Genomic DNA, 17,296 nt, shown 5'->3' with positions numbered 1-17,296 from the left:
AGACACTAATGTGGACACTAATAATAATCAGGTAATACATTGGGAAGTGAAATCACAAATAGCAGTGTGTTACTAACTGAATTATACTATCCTAAGGCAGATCTGGCATATATTTACATTCATCTTTATGCATTTGGAATTACTTGATTCTCATTTGTAACAGATTTGTTTCCAAGTCTAAATTGCAAATACCTCCCTGATATATTCAAACCTCAGCTACTGGGTTTCTGCATTTGAAAGATTCCTGTTTGAACCCATGACTGTGTCCAAATAAGAAAGAAAATGCCTTGTGGAAAAGGCAAGCTGAATTTGCTATTGATATTTATAATCCAAGCATTTGAGGAAACTTCTATGTCCGGTCCCTGAGTTCCACTTAAATTACACCCGTGATTACATTTCACAAAGGATGCCAGATATAGAGGCCAGCCACACACTCGCCTAGGTAGAAGATGATTACACTTGGCAACTAGAAAGGTACTTAATGCAGTTACCTTCTCATTCATTAGAGAATACAGTTTGAAACAGGAAGGTTATTTCCAAGATATGAGTCCCTTTAGGAGTAAATGCATCCAATTGACTAGAATGAGTTATGGGACATATCACCTAAGGGTGAGACAACTACAGCTCGTGGGTGAATGATATGCAGAATTTAGGACAAATGAGATCACACTATAGTTTACCATTCTTTTCAGGAAAGGTATTTTTTTCTCTTTTTTGGAAGTTCTCCAAATTATATCTTTTAGAAGGTTCTGGCTTAAGAATTCCCTTGGATGAAAGATCAGTTGGAGAAAATACTACCCATTCCGCTGATGAAGCATGTTTTCATTCTGCTGCAGGCTCATCCAGGAAACAAAATGTTACTTTTTAAATAAAAATTATCATAAATTAGCTTAAACATTATACTGTAATAACTGTACTCTTTTGGCTTACATCATATCAGATTTGATAAATGAATTTATATCAACTACATACAGGAGATATTCAGAAGTAGGGTAGGAGACTTTCTACTAGAGGATATTTACAAAGCTTTAGAGCCTAACTAAATTCCAGTAACATAGACTCATAAAAAGGTATTTAAGCTCTTAAAATTTTTCTATCAGTATTAGTTTTCCATGTACTTTGAATTGTTCATATAAATACTAACATTTTCATGAAATCACATTTTCGAGTTACATTTAAATACCATCTGAAATATTGCCAGTGCTGCAGATAGAATTTTTGTTTTTAATCCTGATAATTTACATCATATTTGGCAGCCCACAACACTTTTACTAAACATTCTAGAACACACTGTTCTTTTCAACCATCCCATAGAGGCATTTTGGCTAAGCAAAGGCATAGAAGAGAGTAAGGTTGGATTACCAGTCATCAAAACTGACAAAAAATTAAGTGACCTAGTCCTAATGTGATTGAGAAGAAAAGGTGTATGTTCATTTATACATGCCAGCTCTGTGGGATACAATCATTCTGGGAAAACAGGAATAAGTTAGAATTGATCTCTGCCTTAGAGGACTCACATTGTGGTTACAGAAGCAGATGTAATGGAAGTATGGAGAAGGAGAAGTATGGAGAAGTATGGTAAGGGGTTGAGAAGGACAAATAATAGCCAGATATGCATGACAGATGGTAACAAGCACTGTGTAGTAACACTAAGAACCAAATAAAGTGCATGCATATGAATGTCTCAAGAGGCAAAAAGAGACACAATGAGAAATAGCGCTTTATCCTCAAAGTATGGAAATGACATGTTGCTATTTGCTCTCAGCTGTAGGTTTGAATGGATGGAAGACAAAACCAAAGATAAGGAAAGGTGAAAAGACTTCTGTAGCCGAGCATTTTTTAAAACCAAAGACAATTCTTAATCTTTGAGACTCAGTTCTGGATCCACCTCCTTCATAAAGCTTCCCTGAGACCTCTAGCCTCCCAGGACTTTTTCTTCCTCTGAATCTGTTGTTTCTGTCATCTATCCAAGTTCCTGCCTGACACTTACAGTACTGTCTTTTTTCTTTTTTGCTAGTGTTACATATCTGTGTTGCTTGGCACAGGCATCATAAACTCCTTCAGGGTAAAGTTAATATTTAAGAGTAGCGACGGTCTTTAATCTATGTGGAAGTGAAAGCAGACAGAAATGGAGACTGTTTCCTATGGCCTTGTGCCCCCGCAAAAAAGGCTCTCAGCAAATGTTTCCTAATGATGGTGCTAATGATGTAGCCTAACACTAACTGGATTTGGCTTCATAATTAGGGCTGCATTTTGAATGTGTAAAATGTAGCTGTGTATACAGAATTCCCCTACCAAGAATATGAAAGTGAGGTTACCCTCTGAAGAGTAATTCCCTGCTAAAAGGAACTCTATCTATAAGGGCCGCCTTAAAATTACAATGTCTCTCTGGTTAAAAACAAGGAGATGGAGAACAGTGTCAAGACTTGGCTGATATGAAAAAGAAAGTTATAACCTCATATCTAGAGTAACATATCTAGAGAAGGGATATACTAGAGGTGATGGTATGTTTGGATCAAAACACGGGAAATCCCAAAGAGGGGAAAATGTTAGCAGGCTCATAGGTTGGGAGGAGAGAAAAAAAGAGGGAGGAGTATGTGTGTATGGGGCAGGCAGGGGGGAGAGGTAGAAGAAGAGGAAGAAGAAGAAAGAGGAAGAAGTGGGGGAAAAGGAGGGAGAAGGAAAAAGGAAGAAGAGGAAAGGAGGAAGGAGAGGAAAAAAGAGAGGAAAAGAAATGGGAGGGGAAAAAAAAAAGAATAAGAATGTGACTGGCCAAAACCTCTGTACTTAACATCAGAGTTGTAATCTTGTGGGAAAAGATGGTTCAAGATCATTTATATTCCTCTGACCAACAATCCTCCATTTATTCAGGAAGGGAGTGGCAATTGTTGCAGGCAAACCTAAACCTTTTCTTTTTGAGCCAGTCCTTATCATAAATTACTACACCAGCAAAATGCAATTGGCTGCAAAACCCTTTGTATATGGAACATACACCTCCAGATCAGTGTTCCACAAAAGCACGCTGGAAAATGATGTTACATCACTCTGGTGCTCTCTGTTAGAGGAAAGAAATGCTACATAGATGAAAGACAATACATTACTCAAATTATTGTTAAAGTTTACTTATTTTGAGAGAGAGACAGACAGACAGAGAGAGAGAGAGAGAGAGAGAGAGAGAGAGAGAGGGAGAGAGAACCCCAAGCAGACTCTGTGCTGTTAGCATGGAGCCTGACATGGGACTTGAACTCACAAACTGTGAGATCATGATCCAAGCTGATTAAGAGTCAGATGCTTAACCGACAGAGCCACCCAGTCGCCCTTCTCAAATTATTTTAATTGTGGCCATTTATGTAGGTATTCAAAAAATTACAGGTACATAAATTGTGGCATTTATGCCAAGAGTTATTTATGAAGTCTATGTAAATTCTCTGTTGAAAAGAGGAAACCAGTTTGTTAACTGGTATCATTAGCAGCAAACATGTGCTCAGAATCAGGGCCCATCATAATGGCCCTGCCCTGCATAATGGCCCAGGACTAGCACTAATGGGCCCTCCATAAAAAAGAGATACTCTACCTCTTAAGCAACTTTCAAATTCATGGAAAAGCAATATGCACACATATGCAAGAAAAAATTACAAAATATAAAAATACATACTACAGCAAATGTACTCGCATATATAATGGCATAAAGATTGGAACAGTAGTCTCAGGAACTGAAAAATAGGATAATAATATAATGGAATACACACAGGTTTTAGACAAAGGAGATCTTGGGAGATCTTGCCCTCACACATACGAGCTGTGTGAGCTTGGAAAAGTAACTAACCTTTCCAAGTCCCGGTTTCTTCATCTTGAATATGTGTATAACTGTGTCTATATTTCAGGGTTATTGATATAAAAGACTTACATTGATCCCAATATTCAATTGAGGGTGGGTACCATTATTATTTCATTCCTACTGTCCTGTTGGATGCAGTAGAAAGAGACATGATATAATCAGGTGTTGGTTATCATATTTCTGCAGAAGAGACTTTGTAAAGATTGACTTCAGCAGTATCTTAATTTCATGCTAAATCTTATCCTTAGAATAAATAACTCCCTTCTAATGAAATGTTCCCCGTGCTCACTCAGGGATTTCTTGCCACTCAGTTCAAACACATCACACACATGCTAGCGAGCTGGTAACCCCTGGCATGATTCTGCTTCTTGACTGCCCAATCAACTGCACAGCCCATCACTTCAGCTACTTCCAAACCACGGTGCATCCCTGAATCTCTCTCCTCTCCACCAATGGCTTCCTCTGCCCCTCACCAAGGGCAGCGGTGAGCTGCCAGGGCAAGATGGGCATCTTTGTGGACCTGGCTCTTTGCAGAAACTCACAGTCCAATCCTAGAAAGTCCTTCGCCAAAGCCTGGAATCCTTTATTTACCTCAGAGTGATTCATTTTCAACAGACCCTCCCTCGGTTTTCTAGTCTACTTGTCTTCCCTCACATCTCAGCTGATTTATCTAGATTCTGCCATTTGTTGACAAGAATAGGGCCACCCAAAACCAACAGTCTATGAAGCACAGGCCAGAAATTCATGGAATTGTCTCTAATTTATCCCCGTTCTTCTCCTATATGGTTTTAGGTGGCATGTTGTGAAATTAATCATGACAGTTAATTTTTAAAGTATTGTTTTATCACGTTAAAAGTAGTTTTAATCCTAAATTTTCATTTTAAAATTTATAACAGTATTTTTGTGTAAAATACATGTAACAAAAGGAAAGGTTAAAGGCATAATTACATATATACTGCTTGATTAATGTCAGGGACCTCTAAAGACAGTATCTATGAGTATATGTTAAAGTAGTATTTCCATATTAGAGAATTATGTCAACAGATCAGGATGATTTGTTTGCTACTGTCAGATATATGTTAATGTTTCCTTTAGTGGCTTTCAATGTGTTTTATTGATTCTAAAGACTATAATTTGGTATGAAAAACCATTCTGGTCATATTTGGTTTTAAAGAAAATGCTGTTCACCTCAATATCAAGGCACCCAGCAATGTGATTATAATATAACCAATAACGGATTGGGCCTTATCTTAAAGTCATAACACTAACCACAATACACAGACTTGCCATCATCCTAAGAAGGAAGTTGTTGCTATAAAGAGATTAGACCCAAGATCTCCTCAAAAAGCCTGAAGAAGAGAAGTGCTTATATAGGAAAATGACAAAACTAGCACCACAACAACTAACAGTAATTGAGTGCTTATGAGATGTGTAAATGCTAAGCATTTTACATATCATTTACTTCTAGGGACTAAGGATAAAATATTCTGACATTTCGCTGAAACAAATGAACTTCTAGGTAGAACTGCTACATCTATAGACTATTAATAGTAATAATAACAATAGACTATTAGTGGTAATAATAATAATAATAAATATCAGTAACTTTTATATATCAGTAATTTATAAATCAGTATATCAGTAATTTATAAATAGATATATTTTTATATATATCACTTATTTATAATGTGTCAGATATTCTGCTGAGTGTTTTATATGTGTGATCTCACTTAATCCTCACAATTATACATGGGACAGCTACTACTACGTGCGTGTTACCAGTTGGGAATCAAAGTTCTCAGATGATAAATGACTTACCCAAGGTCATATAATTTGTAAGTGTCAGAGTTTGGATTCAAATCCAGGCTTTACTTAAAGACAGGGCCTTTAATTGAGATAGTATATTCACAACCACAATTTGCTATAACCTGTCTTCTTGAAATACGAAAGGGTAGCTTGCTAGGATAGCAGTAGTCTAGTGACTTCTACCCAGAGAAATTCACACCCAATAGCATGGAAACAGGGAAAGCCTTACTTCTTTCTTCCAAGCATTTGGGATCTATAAAAATAAAAATTCAAAATTTGTGACTGTAAAATAGAACCATACTTTACTTATAAAAGCAACAAGGCATTTAATAACTTTTTTCTTGATCCTTTATTTTATATTAAATCATTCATATGCATAAAAAATTTTGTCATCATATGATTTAAAAAAAAAAAAATCTTTGGCTCAGGTCATGATCTCATAGTTCGTGAGTTCAAGCCCCATGTCAGGCTCTCTGTGCAGAGTCCTCTTCGGATCCTGTCTCCTTCTCTCTCCCCTTCCCCGCTTGCACATGTGCACTCTCTCTCAAAATTATTCACTAAATAATGGCAGTACTGCAAGCTATAAGATGCCTTTGATCTAACACTGGGCAAGATGAACCAAATGCTAGCTGGCCTCACTAAGAAGAGAGCAATTGTATTTCCTGCTGTTAACACAGAAGTTATGAATTTGATCTCAAGCACAATTTTTGATATTCATTCATTCACTCATCAGATATGTTTATTGAAAATGAATGTGTCCCTGAAATTAAGGTCTTAAGAGAAGAAAGACAAAGACGTTGGTCTCACAAATATTACATTATACTGAATCATATCTACATTTCCTTAGGTATGCATATTTTGAAAGAAATTCTTGGATTTTCCCCAGACTACAAGAGAAGTTCACTGAAAATAGATGATTCAGTCATACAAAATGTACTGAATTTGGTGTACTACTGGGGAGCCTTCAACAATGGTAATTTTCAACAAATAATTGGGGTGAAAGCTGGGCTGTGAGTTAGGAGTTTCCTATAGCAGAAGTGTGAATGCACCCCGGCTCATTAGAGGACTATGTCAAGGAAGGTTGGGCTGAAGTTCACCATCATTCAATTTGTGTCTTCTTCAGGCTCCCTACCCCGGTTATTTTCCACAGCTTTAAAGTGTTCCCTATCATTTTGGCCAAATGTGCACAGTGCTGGAAAGGACATACTTTCAGCAGAATTATTTAATTAGGTTTAAGTAAGCACTACATGCCAAGTAGGGTAGCTTTGCTTTCTGGCCATAAAAATGTGCCTGCGATGCACGCTGCGTTCCCAAGGAGTGAAACAGTGATTGATGGGATGATAAAACAATGAAGGGAAGGATAAAGCCTGAGAGATAAAAGTCTCAAAAGGGAAATAAAGTAGGGTAGCAGCTGCCCCCATCTTAATTGAGGCATAAATTTCAGGAACAGGATCTGAGGTTTAATTTCAAGCACATACTGGGAGAGAGTTGTGAGTGTGTGTGTGTGTGTGTGTTACCCGTGTAGATGATGGAAAACACGTACGTTAACTTTTCATGGTTTGTATTAAGAGTTTTCAAACCACTTATAAAAAAGGAGAAAGTTGCAAATGTAGAAGTTTCTGGATTATCACTGAGAGATACTCATTTAGTCTGAATCAGTGATGAGCAGGACCTGTTCCAGGCACTGGTGACGCAGCACTAGAAATGACACATTTATGCACTCATAGAACTGTATACTCTGAGTTTACCATTTGTCTCTGCACATACCTTCCTTGCCCCTAGGGATCCCATGCTGTGTCTTTAAGCACAGATTCAATTACATCAGGTCCATATGATAACACCGTAGCTGTGCACGCCAAACACTCCAGTCCAGCCCCTACCTATATCCTCCATTTCTTCCTGTATGTCTCCCTACTTTCCAGGGGCAAGTCTCCCATTCTCCAAAGGTAACATATATTTTTACATCATGGTGGCTTTGCCATACTGTTCCCTGAACTTAGAATGCTGTTACACCTATTTCCCATCAATTAAAATTCTCCCTACCTTTTTTGTTTATTTATTTTTATGAGAGAGAATAAATAAGACAGAGAGAGAGAGACAGAGAGACAGGGAGAGCACATGAGGAGAGGGGGAGAGAGAATCCCAAGTAGGCTCCCCGTTGTTAGCACAGGGTCGCATGAGGGGCTCGATTCCATGAACCCTGAGATCATTACCTGAGCTGAAATCAAGAGTCAGAAGCTTAACCAACTGAACCACCTGAGTGCCCTTCTCCCTACTTTTTAGCGATGCAGCTGAAATGCCTCTTAAGCCTCAAGACCTTTGAATACTCCTATCAGTTACAACAGTCCTTCATCTTAGTTTCTGGATAATTCTGTTTGAAATACATCATCAAACTTTTTAGTTCATTTCACCCAAAGTTGAGCTGTTTACATGGCAGTTTCACCCTGCTAGATGAATTCAGGGCAAGGAAGGTTGTTAATTTGTTACTGGCCACACAGTGCTTTACATCCTGTTGACATTCAAAAACTGAATTGTAAATAAATAGGTAGCTAAAAGTATTTAAGATTCCTACAAGACTTTTTATGATGAAATCAGTTGCCTCGCTAAGTTCTCCAGGTTCTTAGAAGACCTCAAAATAAGAATAGTTGCACAGGTAAGAATGTCCATTGCTCTCTGCAGAAAGTAAGGGACACATGGCATACATGGGTGCTGTGTAAATGTTTTCGTGAATCATGCTGGAGACTGCATATCCCATAACATGGGGCATGCTGTTATCAGAAGCGCTTTTGAAAACCTCACCTTTTATATTTTGTCTTTCTTGCTTAATATTGCTTCTCCATACAAACATACAACAATGTAATCCTGAGCTAGTCAAACCTTTACTTTTAAAATGAGTTAAGAAAGAAAAATTGCTTTTAAGCTAAGGAACAGTACAAATTGTTACTGCTTTGTTATAAACTTGTGAGAAGCAGAGTTGGGAAGCCTTGACACTCTTAACTTTATGGAGGAGCTAACATGCATCCCTATAAAAAACACAACTATCATCGTTACAACAGAGAACAAAAATGAATTTAAAACTAATATAAGCTATAAAACTATAATGTATAAATTTTCTGTTCCTTTTTAAAGAGTTAACCTTTCACTGGGAAAATACATGAATTCACTGTCAAATCTTTTATGTGCTTGGGGCCCTTCTACAATATATGTTTTTATACAGAACAGTAGAGTGTACTATCTCTGTACCTCCTAATCAATAGGATTCACTTTCAAAAGGTTGACTGAAGAGAAAAGAAGTTATGTTTCTTGGATCAAAAGCGCTTGTACACTTTTTCTATATTGCTAACTTACAAAGTTCAGAAAGGTATTCTAAAGAACAAAAATGCTGATCTCACAGTACAGGAGAACTCTTCCTTGTGACAAGATTAAAGAAGTGCTAGTAATTGCATTATCACATGAGGCCCTTCAAAACTGGTTTCATTTTATCCTTCTTTTTGTCTTTTTCTTCTAAGTCTGATGTTTTAACATGGAACCCAATTTTGTTGAAAATAGAGAAATAAGCACAATCAGGATGGAATTTATTTTGGACTCAGATATTAAGACTTAAACATTTAAGAATATGTAAATCTGGGGCACGTGGGTGGCTCAGTCCACTAAGCATCTGACTTCTCTCTGACCACTCACGGTTTGTGGGTTTCAGTCCTGCATTGGGCTCTGTGCTAACAGCTCAGAACCTGGAACCTGCTTCAGATTCTGTGTTTCCCTCTCTCTCTGCCCCTCCCCTGCTTTTGCTCTCTCTCTCTCTCTCTCTCTCTCTCTCAAAAATAAATAAATAAATAAATAAATAAATAAATACATAAATACATAAATACATAAATACATAAATAAATAAAACAGGTAAATCTATCATGAAGCATTCTTGTTATAATCGTTTGCTTCATTCTAATGCTACAAAGCACAGAAGCAGGTTGAGGTATAGTCCCTTTTATTTACAGACTAGCAGAACTCTTGTAAGTGTGCATAACTCCCCCTTGCCACTAAGCACGACAATTGTCCACAACTCAGTTTATCAGTAAGGATTTCTGCCATGAGTCTGGTCATCTATACTACTTCTAATAAATTTGAAATCTGTGAGTATTTTGATTTTTTCTCTCTTGATATCATCACAGACAAATAAGTTATTATGGGATTGGGAAGGCTTATTTATTATACTTTAAAGAATCAATTATTTTCAGTCACTTCAGAAGTTCTCTTTTACATCCAAATAATTATCTTAGGCTATAATTTATTTATTGATGACTGAGTTCTACCTACTTTATTTTCAGAAAGTAAGAAAGCTGTATTGGTTTAAATAGTTCATTCAAGCGACTTAGAATAATCTCCCTCCTTTTTTCTCAATTAATGCATTTTACTTATATTTTCTGTTTCTATAATTGAACTTAAAGAAAATCATGCTTTGGGATGCCTAAAATTCAAAGAATCTGAAAAAGCTTTGATGGTCTTAAAGTCAGAGCACAAGAATGACTCCTGCTTCTCCCAGGTAATTGTTGATAACAGATTTAAATTATATTATGGAGGAGGCAGACAGTTAAGGAGAGAGATAAGAAGGTCTGACAAACTATAGGTAATGGTTGAGAAGAGTTTCCAGAATGCAATAGATAAAAGTAGCAAAAAGAATACTTGAAAAAAAGCATAACATTTTAAAATCTAAGAGCCACAATAATAATGAAGGATGTCATTGTATCGCCATTTTAAATAATACTTACATGAACCGAAATTGGAATGATAAATACTTACAAAGAAATAAACGGCAGAATAATGGTATAATCTTCTAAATTAGAGTAACCCTGAGGCATATTTATAAGATCATATGCTATAAACCGACACTCACATTTCGATAATGTGTATAGTACAACAACTTAACAGCAACACTTTTCCTACAACACCTTCAAAAGTACACCTGCTTATTCCATTATAGTTCAGAGTAGTTACTTAAAGAGGAAATCTCCTTAGCTTGCAATTTTGGGCTATTGCAAGTATCTTGGGTCTGCTTTATATGTATCTTAAAATAACTCCTTTCTCCTCTTGAGAAAAAATGGACTCAATTATTACTCTATACATTCTCCTAAATCCAAGGGAGTACCATTCTTCAACAACCTGTTCAGTGGACTTAGAAAATAAATAGAAAAGCTGTACATTTATTCAATGCATCTTGGCAACACACTAAAACCCTTAGAGCAAATGATAAATGATCCAATGTCTTCTTCAAATCTTACCTTGTTTACTCTTTTTAAAAGTCCAACCCTTGCTGTCTACCATGCAAAGCTCCTGGCCACTGGCTGAAATCCAAACTGGGTAGTTGATCATGGTAATTCCAACATGTCATGGGTGGCAGCATCTCTCAGAGTCCCACAAGCCAACTGCTTGAAGTGAACCTGCAACAAACAAGGTATTTCTTCATTTTAATGGAAAAATAGTGAACCATGACCTAGGTCTAGCAGGCATCACTAGTTAATCAATAATGGAATCATGAAAGAGTATGTGAAGGGCCATAAATGCCTCTCAAGATGCTGATAAACATTAAAGCCAGAAGACTGAAGTTTATGAGCTATAGAAGGTGTTTTTGCAGAGTGCACGGTCCTCTTATTGATCTATTTAAGCTGTTGGTATAAATAAACATTATTGATATTAAAACCCACATATTTTTGGTGTGTACCCCTTCTCTTTCATGTAGGTGACCACTTGGGGTAATCAGAATAATTTTCTGACTCTACCTATAGAACTCTTAGGGTAACTGAGCAAAGAGATTCAAAAAGGCCAAACTCATCACCAGCTAAAGAAAATTCCACATGTTGGTTTAGATCAAGGATAGTTTCCTTTGTGAGTTCTGACACTCTGGTCAGTGTCAACATTCACTGTAAAAAACGTGCATCACGTCTGTAGGAGAGCATGTGAGAAACACCTTTAAGGGGCATATATGAGGTCCTGCATATTCCACAGCTACCTTATCCATGTTGAGACACAGACTATAAAACAGTAACCAACATGAACATATTGTAGTCAGAATCTGTACACAAAGGAAATGCCCACAGCCCAGGGAAGTAATTACATGACTGAATTTGGGGACAGTGTACTACATACCTAATGTTTCAACTATCAATGTCCGTATGACTAAATATGGTGTTTAAACTTTTAAGCATGTTTGATTTCCATTCAAGGAGGAAAAAATAAACATGCATAATCAACAACTCTTATTATACTCGTACCTGCCACACAAATAACTCTGTTCAACAGAAATTTAGGAAACCAGTGAACAGATTAGCTTATTGGGCTTTCCAGGATAGACTTTAATAACTATTAGGTTTTTTTTTAGCTACAGCAACCATATTTAGTTATGCAAATACAAAACCAGAATTATTATTATTTTCTAAATAGTGCAACAGAAATGGTTGAGAGGCTATTCTAAGTCTGTAGGGGGACTCATGTGGATGATTATGTGCTGCAGATTCATGGACACAGGTGCAAAAGCTGATTTTAACAAGCCACAAAATGATATATCCTCATGCACCTGTGATTAGAGCTTCAAGTATTCCCAGAAGTCAATGGGGAGACTTCGTTAAAAGGCACAGTAGTGAGATATCCTATTGTGCCATTTCAGCAGAAATGGTAAGAAGGCAACGGGTTGAAGTCAAGTACATACTTCAGACTAAAATGCAATATTTCAAAGTAAATCCTTAAAAGGAGGAATGTATACCTGGACACTAAGCGATCATTCTGCAATTCAGAACAGGAATGCGGACACTATTACTGACACACCCAGACCCCCACCTCCACAACAAACACATCCAGACACACACATGCACACACAAGGCTAAAATGTTCTAATCTGTTGATTTAAGCCCTGGTATTTGTTAAGTTAAAACCTTAGTCAACTTATGGATGCAAAATGTTTCTATGCATGCCAAAAATCATTATTACTTCTTTTCTGCATTATGTATGCTCTAAAAATTCAAATCAATTCCCTTATAAAACAAATATGTTCTCATGAGTGGTAATCCTTTTTGGTCTCTTGGAAGCCATGTAGGATACTGAAAGATGTCATATGCTGGTGGACCTAATGACAGGGAAGTGTTTATAAACATAATCTCCAAGCTCCCAAACTAACTTTAAATGAAAACATTTTGAAAGCCTCTTGCTTTAGAAGCAGCTATCTGTGCCCTGGTGTGACTTCTTACACTTCAGTTCTGCTACTTACGACAAAAAAGTAAATATAAGTAAATCAATGTAGCTACTTGCTTTCTAAAATGAGCTTTATTTCATTATTCAAAGAGGATGCTCTTGATCCCTTCTTTGAAGGGACAGGTTTTGTGTATTTCCTTCAGTACTGATGGTTTTCCACTGACTGTTGATAACCGACTTATCCATGACCCCACTTATTTATTCCACAAATTTTAATTGAGTACCTCAGTTGTTCCAGGTATGGGATTAGGTGCCTGGATACAAAATGGAAAGACACATTCTCTTCCCATAAAAAAGACTGTCATCTATTCTATTCTGATTTGTTAGCATATATTTGTAACAACAAAAGGAAGCAACATTAGACCAAATAAAACGAATTGGCTTTATTTTTTATCCTACTCATATATGACAGACCATGGGATTTTCTGAAGTTTGTCACTGAGCACAGCATTATAGGTCAAAGACAAAGCTACAATATCAAATGACTGATTCACACAGTTCACTCACATAAAGTGTTTACTGGATGTGATGGTTTTGTATCACTGTTAAGTTTTTCTCCATAAGCCAATTAACTGTCAAAATGGTTCAGAAAAATCCAACCAACTTGTACATTGATGTTTCTAGCATCCAACATAGAGTCAGTGCCTCCCAGATGTGTGTACTGGGCTTCACATACAATCAATCCTGTGCTGTCTACATCACAGTTCATGGAGATATATATATAAACAGGTGGGGGTGTTGTACAACAAGTTGCTTCACACACTTTTTGTATTATCTATTCCATTTGTTTCCTCAAAAAGATACACAAAATTAAATGCATATATTTTTCTCAAAGAGAAGTCCATGGGTATTCGTAAGAAATACTAATTCCATGACATTGGTTTAAAACCTTATTCTAATACTAGTGCTCAGAATGAAGAAAAAAAAAGACTTAAAATAAATTTTTTTACTTTTCTCTCTTTCAAATATGCTATCAAATAGGAAAACAAAAACAAAAGGTACAGATAATGCTTTAAATAATACTCTTGGAAATTAAGTGATTTTTACTAAAATCAGTATGGTTTCCAAACATTATAATTTTCTTCTATTTTCTCATCTTACATTTTTTGAGCCTCTGCTTATTACTGAGATGACTCGTCTGAGACCAAGTCTTTTTAAAAAATAAATGCGGGACACCTGGGTGGCTCAGTTGGTTGGGCATCTGACTTCAGCTCAGGTCATGATCTCATGGCTTGTGAGTTCGAGCCCTCAGTCTGGCTCTGTGCTGACAGCTCAGAGCCTGGAGCTTGCTTTGGATTCTGTCTGTCTCTCTCTCTCTCTATTTCTCTCTGCTCCTCCCTCACTCACTCTGTCTTCTCCCTCTCTCAAAAATAAATAAAAACATTACATTTTTTAAATAAAAAAATAAAAAATAAATGTTATTCTTATTTTTAAGAAACATATATTTTTTTTCTTGAGAGAGAGAGAGAGAGAGAGAGAGAAGTAGGGGAGAAGAACAGAGGGAGAGAGAGAGAATCACAAGCAGGCTCCATGTTTAGCATGGAGCCTGACTCGAGCTCAATCCCAGGACTCTAATATCATGACCTGGGCAGACACCAAGAGTCGCTCAACTGACTGAGCCACTCAGGTGCCCTGAAACTTGTATTCTTTGAAACTGAATTTTGAATGAGGGCTTTTTACTGCACATAAATTATACCTCAATACTGTATTCATGAATTGTTGACAATGTTCAAAGAGGTTCTAGATAGGGGCATGGTATACAGAACCTATTGATAAAATCCTATTGTGCATGAATTTAAAACAAAACAAGACCAAAATAAAATTTGAAAAAAGTAGAAGAAATTCAAACACTCACAAACACTATTTTCTTGTTTCTTGGTCTGGCCTTAAGTGCTCTGAAATTGAATTTTGGTCTTCTTTTTCTTTATGCACACTACCACTACCCTTTTAGTTTATCTCACTGCTTTGAAGGAAGCTTTCCAAAGGATCCCCTCAGCACTTAGGCACTCATTTTATAAACTATTGATTTGTACTTGTTGATATGTTGCTCTTTAAACTTTATCTCAGGGATGCGCTTCATCTTCCCCATAGAGGCATGCTGCACAGCCCTCTGGGTAGCCGACAGAACTGGAAGAGCATTCAGCACTCTGAGCTCAGTGCATTTGTTAAATGACTGCTTGGTGCATTTTGCAAGCTGTGTATCTAGGTTACTCATTTTCCCACACAAACATCAAGAATATAGGAATAAGTAGGTTACCAACAATCAAAGTAATGAGGCTTTCTGCCTTAGAAGCTTCAAATATGTTCCTTTTATCGGTGATATTGGAAAAGAGAAGGTGCTACCATTTTTATTTACAAAATGATTGCTTCCAAATTCCTTTTTTCCTTCTTCTTCATTTAGTCAGATGTAAAAGTCACAGATTATTTCCCAGCAGGCAGGGTCATCAAAAAAATCTATGTGCCTATTGCTGTTTCATATATGGTTTCACATTTAATTTTGTCAAAAAAACATGCAAAGTAATGTAATAACGCCCACTTCAAGGTGATTGAAATAAGAATCAGAGAGTGGAAGTTATTGTCCAAAGACATAGAAGCTTTGAAAAATGGAGCTTGAATGCAGTTAATTGATAGTGTTGTACTGTCAATTCCAAATTCTTATAAATTGAGTTTGAAAGATGCGCTCAATATATATATGGAAATCTGAGTCTCAGGGAAATGAAGTGACATACCAGAGGTCATTAGGATCACAGTAGGATCTGGATGAGTACATAACCCCATGATACACCTGTATTTCTAATACACCACTCTCTCACCCAGCTTACTTGACATGGTGTCTAAACAACTTTATAGATTTCCAACTCACTTGATTTTAAATAACCAAGCTCTGAGTAGGTTTTATTTTGGAAAGAAGATACCAAAAGTCAACAAACAAAATAACAGGATTTCTGAGTACTCAATTTTAAATGAGTTTAATTTTCTGAAAGCAACAGATGACATTTTTCTCTCTCTCTTTAAAGCCATGTTTTTCCAATGGAAAAAACATAGACACAAGGAGAAGACTGTGATGATAGATTGTGACAAAGACGATGATTAGATTAAAATATAAATAGCACATTGGCATTTTTTTGATGCTCATTTGGTGTTTAGCTACATTGTAAGTAATTACAAACTTAAAAAAATCTTCCAAGATACTCATTTAATATTTTTACTTCAGAAACCTGGCAGGAAGCCCCATGGGTGACAAAAGAAAAATTTAGGGTATTCTGTCAACATCTGAGAATACAGTGCCTGATACTAAAACACAAACAATTCTCTTCGTTTCTATCTTGGCTCAAAGATGCCTAATTCTGAATTTGACTATGTTCTATAAACTTTGAGAATTAAAGTAGTCCATATTCCTGTTGGTATTTTCCTAAAATGAGGGATCCAATTAGTCACATTTCTAAATTTTCTACAAATGACACTTGTCTCAGTACTTTTTCCTTTCTTTCCTGTTTTTTCTCCTTCTTTCCTCCTTTTCTTCTTTTCTCCATTGTCTTTTTCTTTACCTTCCTTCCTCCCATCCTTCCTTCCACTCTCCCTTCTTTTCCGCCTTTGCGTTTCAAAAAACATTTAAGCATCTATTGCATTCTGTATAATGTGCTGGCTCCGATCACAAGGCAAGTCCAAAGATTCAGTTCCTGCCCATGTATTGCTCATCATCTGGCCAAGTGGACAGAGAAGTGAACTGGTGCCTCATGGAAGAGGGGCAGGGACCCAATATGCCTTCACTTCAGAATATATTATACTTGAATACAAAAATAGTTCTTAAAAATTTGACCCTAGCTTGGCAAGCCTTGCCAAATTAGAATTTACAAACCAAATTTAATCATGTGCTGGAAGTTCCCAAATACCTCACTCTGAGTTTACGCTTTGTAGAACAATGCTTTAAATTCTCAGAGCTCATAAACAAATGTCTAAGGGTCAGTTGTATCGCTTAAATGTGAGCTACAACCAGAAGCCCATGAGCCAGACAAAAGTGAGCTGAAGAAAGCAAACTGAGCTTAAGGACATTCCAGGCAACATTCTAAACGTGATTTTTGTCAGACAGAACACATCTGTGAACTGGTTTTGGTCCTCGGCCAACGGTTTGAGATCCTGCTTTACAACCACTGAGGGGTCATCACTCACTGCTAGTTTTGCAAAATCCGGGGTAGTTAAAATTTTCTCTTCAAAAAGTCTCTCAAAAGGGGTAGAAAAAATCCCTCTAGCCTAGCAACTAGCTCATCAAAATCACCAAGAAGTGTGTTTAATAATGTGGATCCTTGGGCTCTTTCCCAGAATTAATAATTCCCCATTTTTGGAGTGATATTGGGAATTCTGCAGATGACAGTTCCCCAGATTACACTTAGACATACTACTCTTTAAGAACTACTC

The 17,296-nt window shown here is 36.8% G+C and overlaps 1 non-coding gene across 1 annotated transcript in view; it reads right to left on the bottom strand.

Annotated features, from left to right (window-relative positions):
* Positions 1-17,296, bottom strand: part of LOC106977833 (uncharacterized) — a 228,850-nt gene that overhangs the window by 27,107 nt on the left and 184,447 nt on the right. Inside the window, exon 3 of the transcript XR_003413933.2 lies at positions 10,918-11,076. This is a non-coding gene — a transcript (uncharacterized LOC106977833). The remainder of the gene's footprint in view (positions 1-10,917; positions 11,077-17,296) is intronic.

The sequence above is a fragment of the Acinonyx jubatus genome, chromosome D4 (genome assembly GCF_027475565.1).
Source record: "Acinonyx jubatus isolate Ajub_Pintada_27869175 chromosome D4, VMU_Ajub_asm_v1.0, whole genome shotgun sequence".
NCBI classification, from domain to species: domain Eukaryota; kingdom Metazoa; phylum Chordata; class Mammalia; order Carnivora; family Felidae; genus Acinonyx; species Acinonyx jubatus.
Note: the sequence above shows the minus strand (reverse complement) of the source record. Positions and strands in the feature narration are given on the sequence as shown.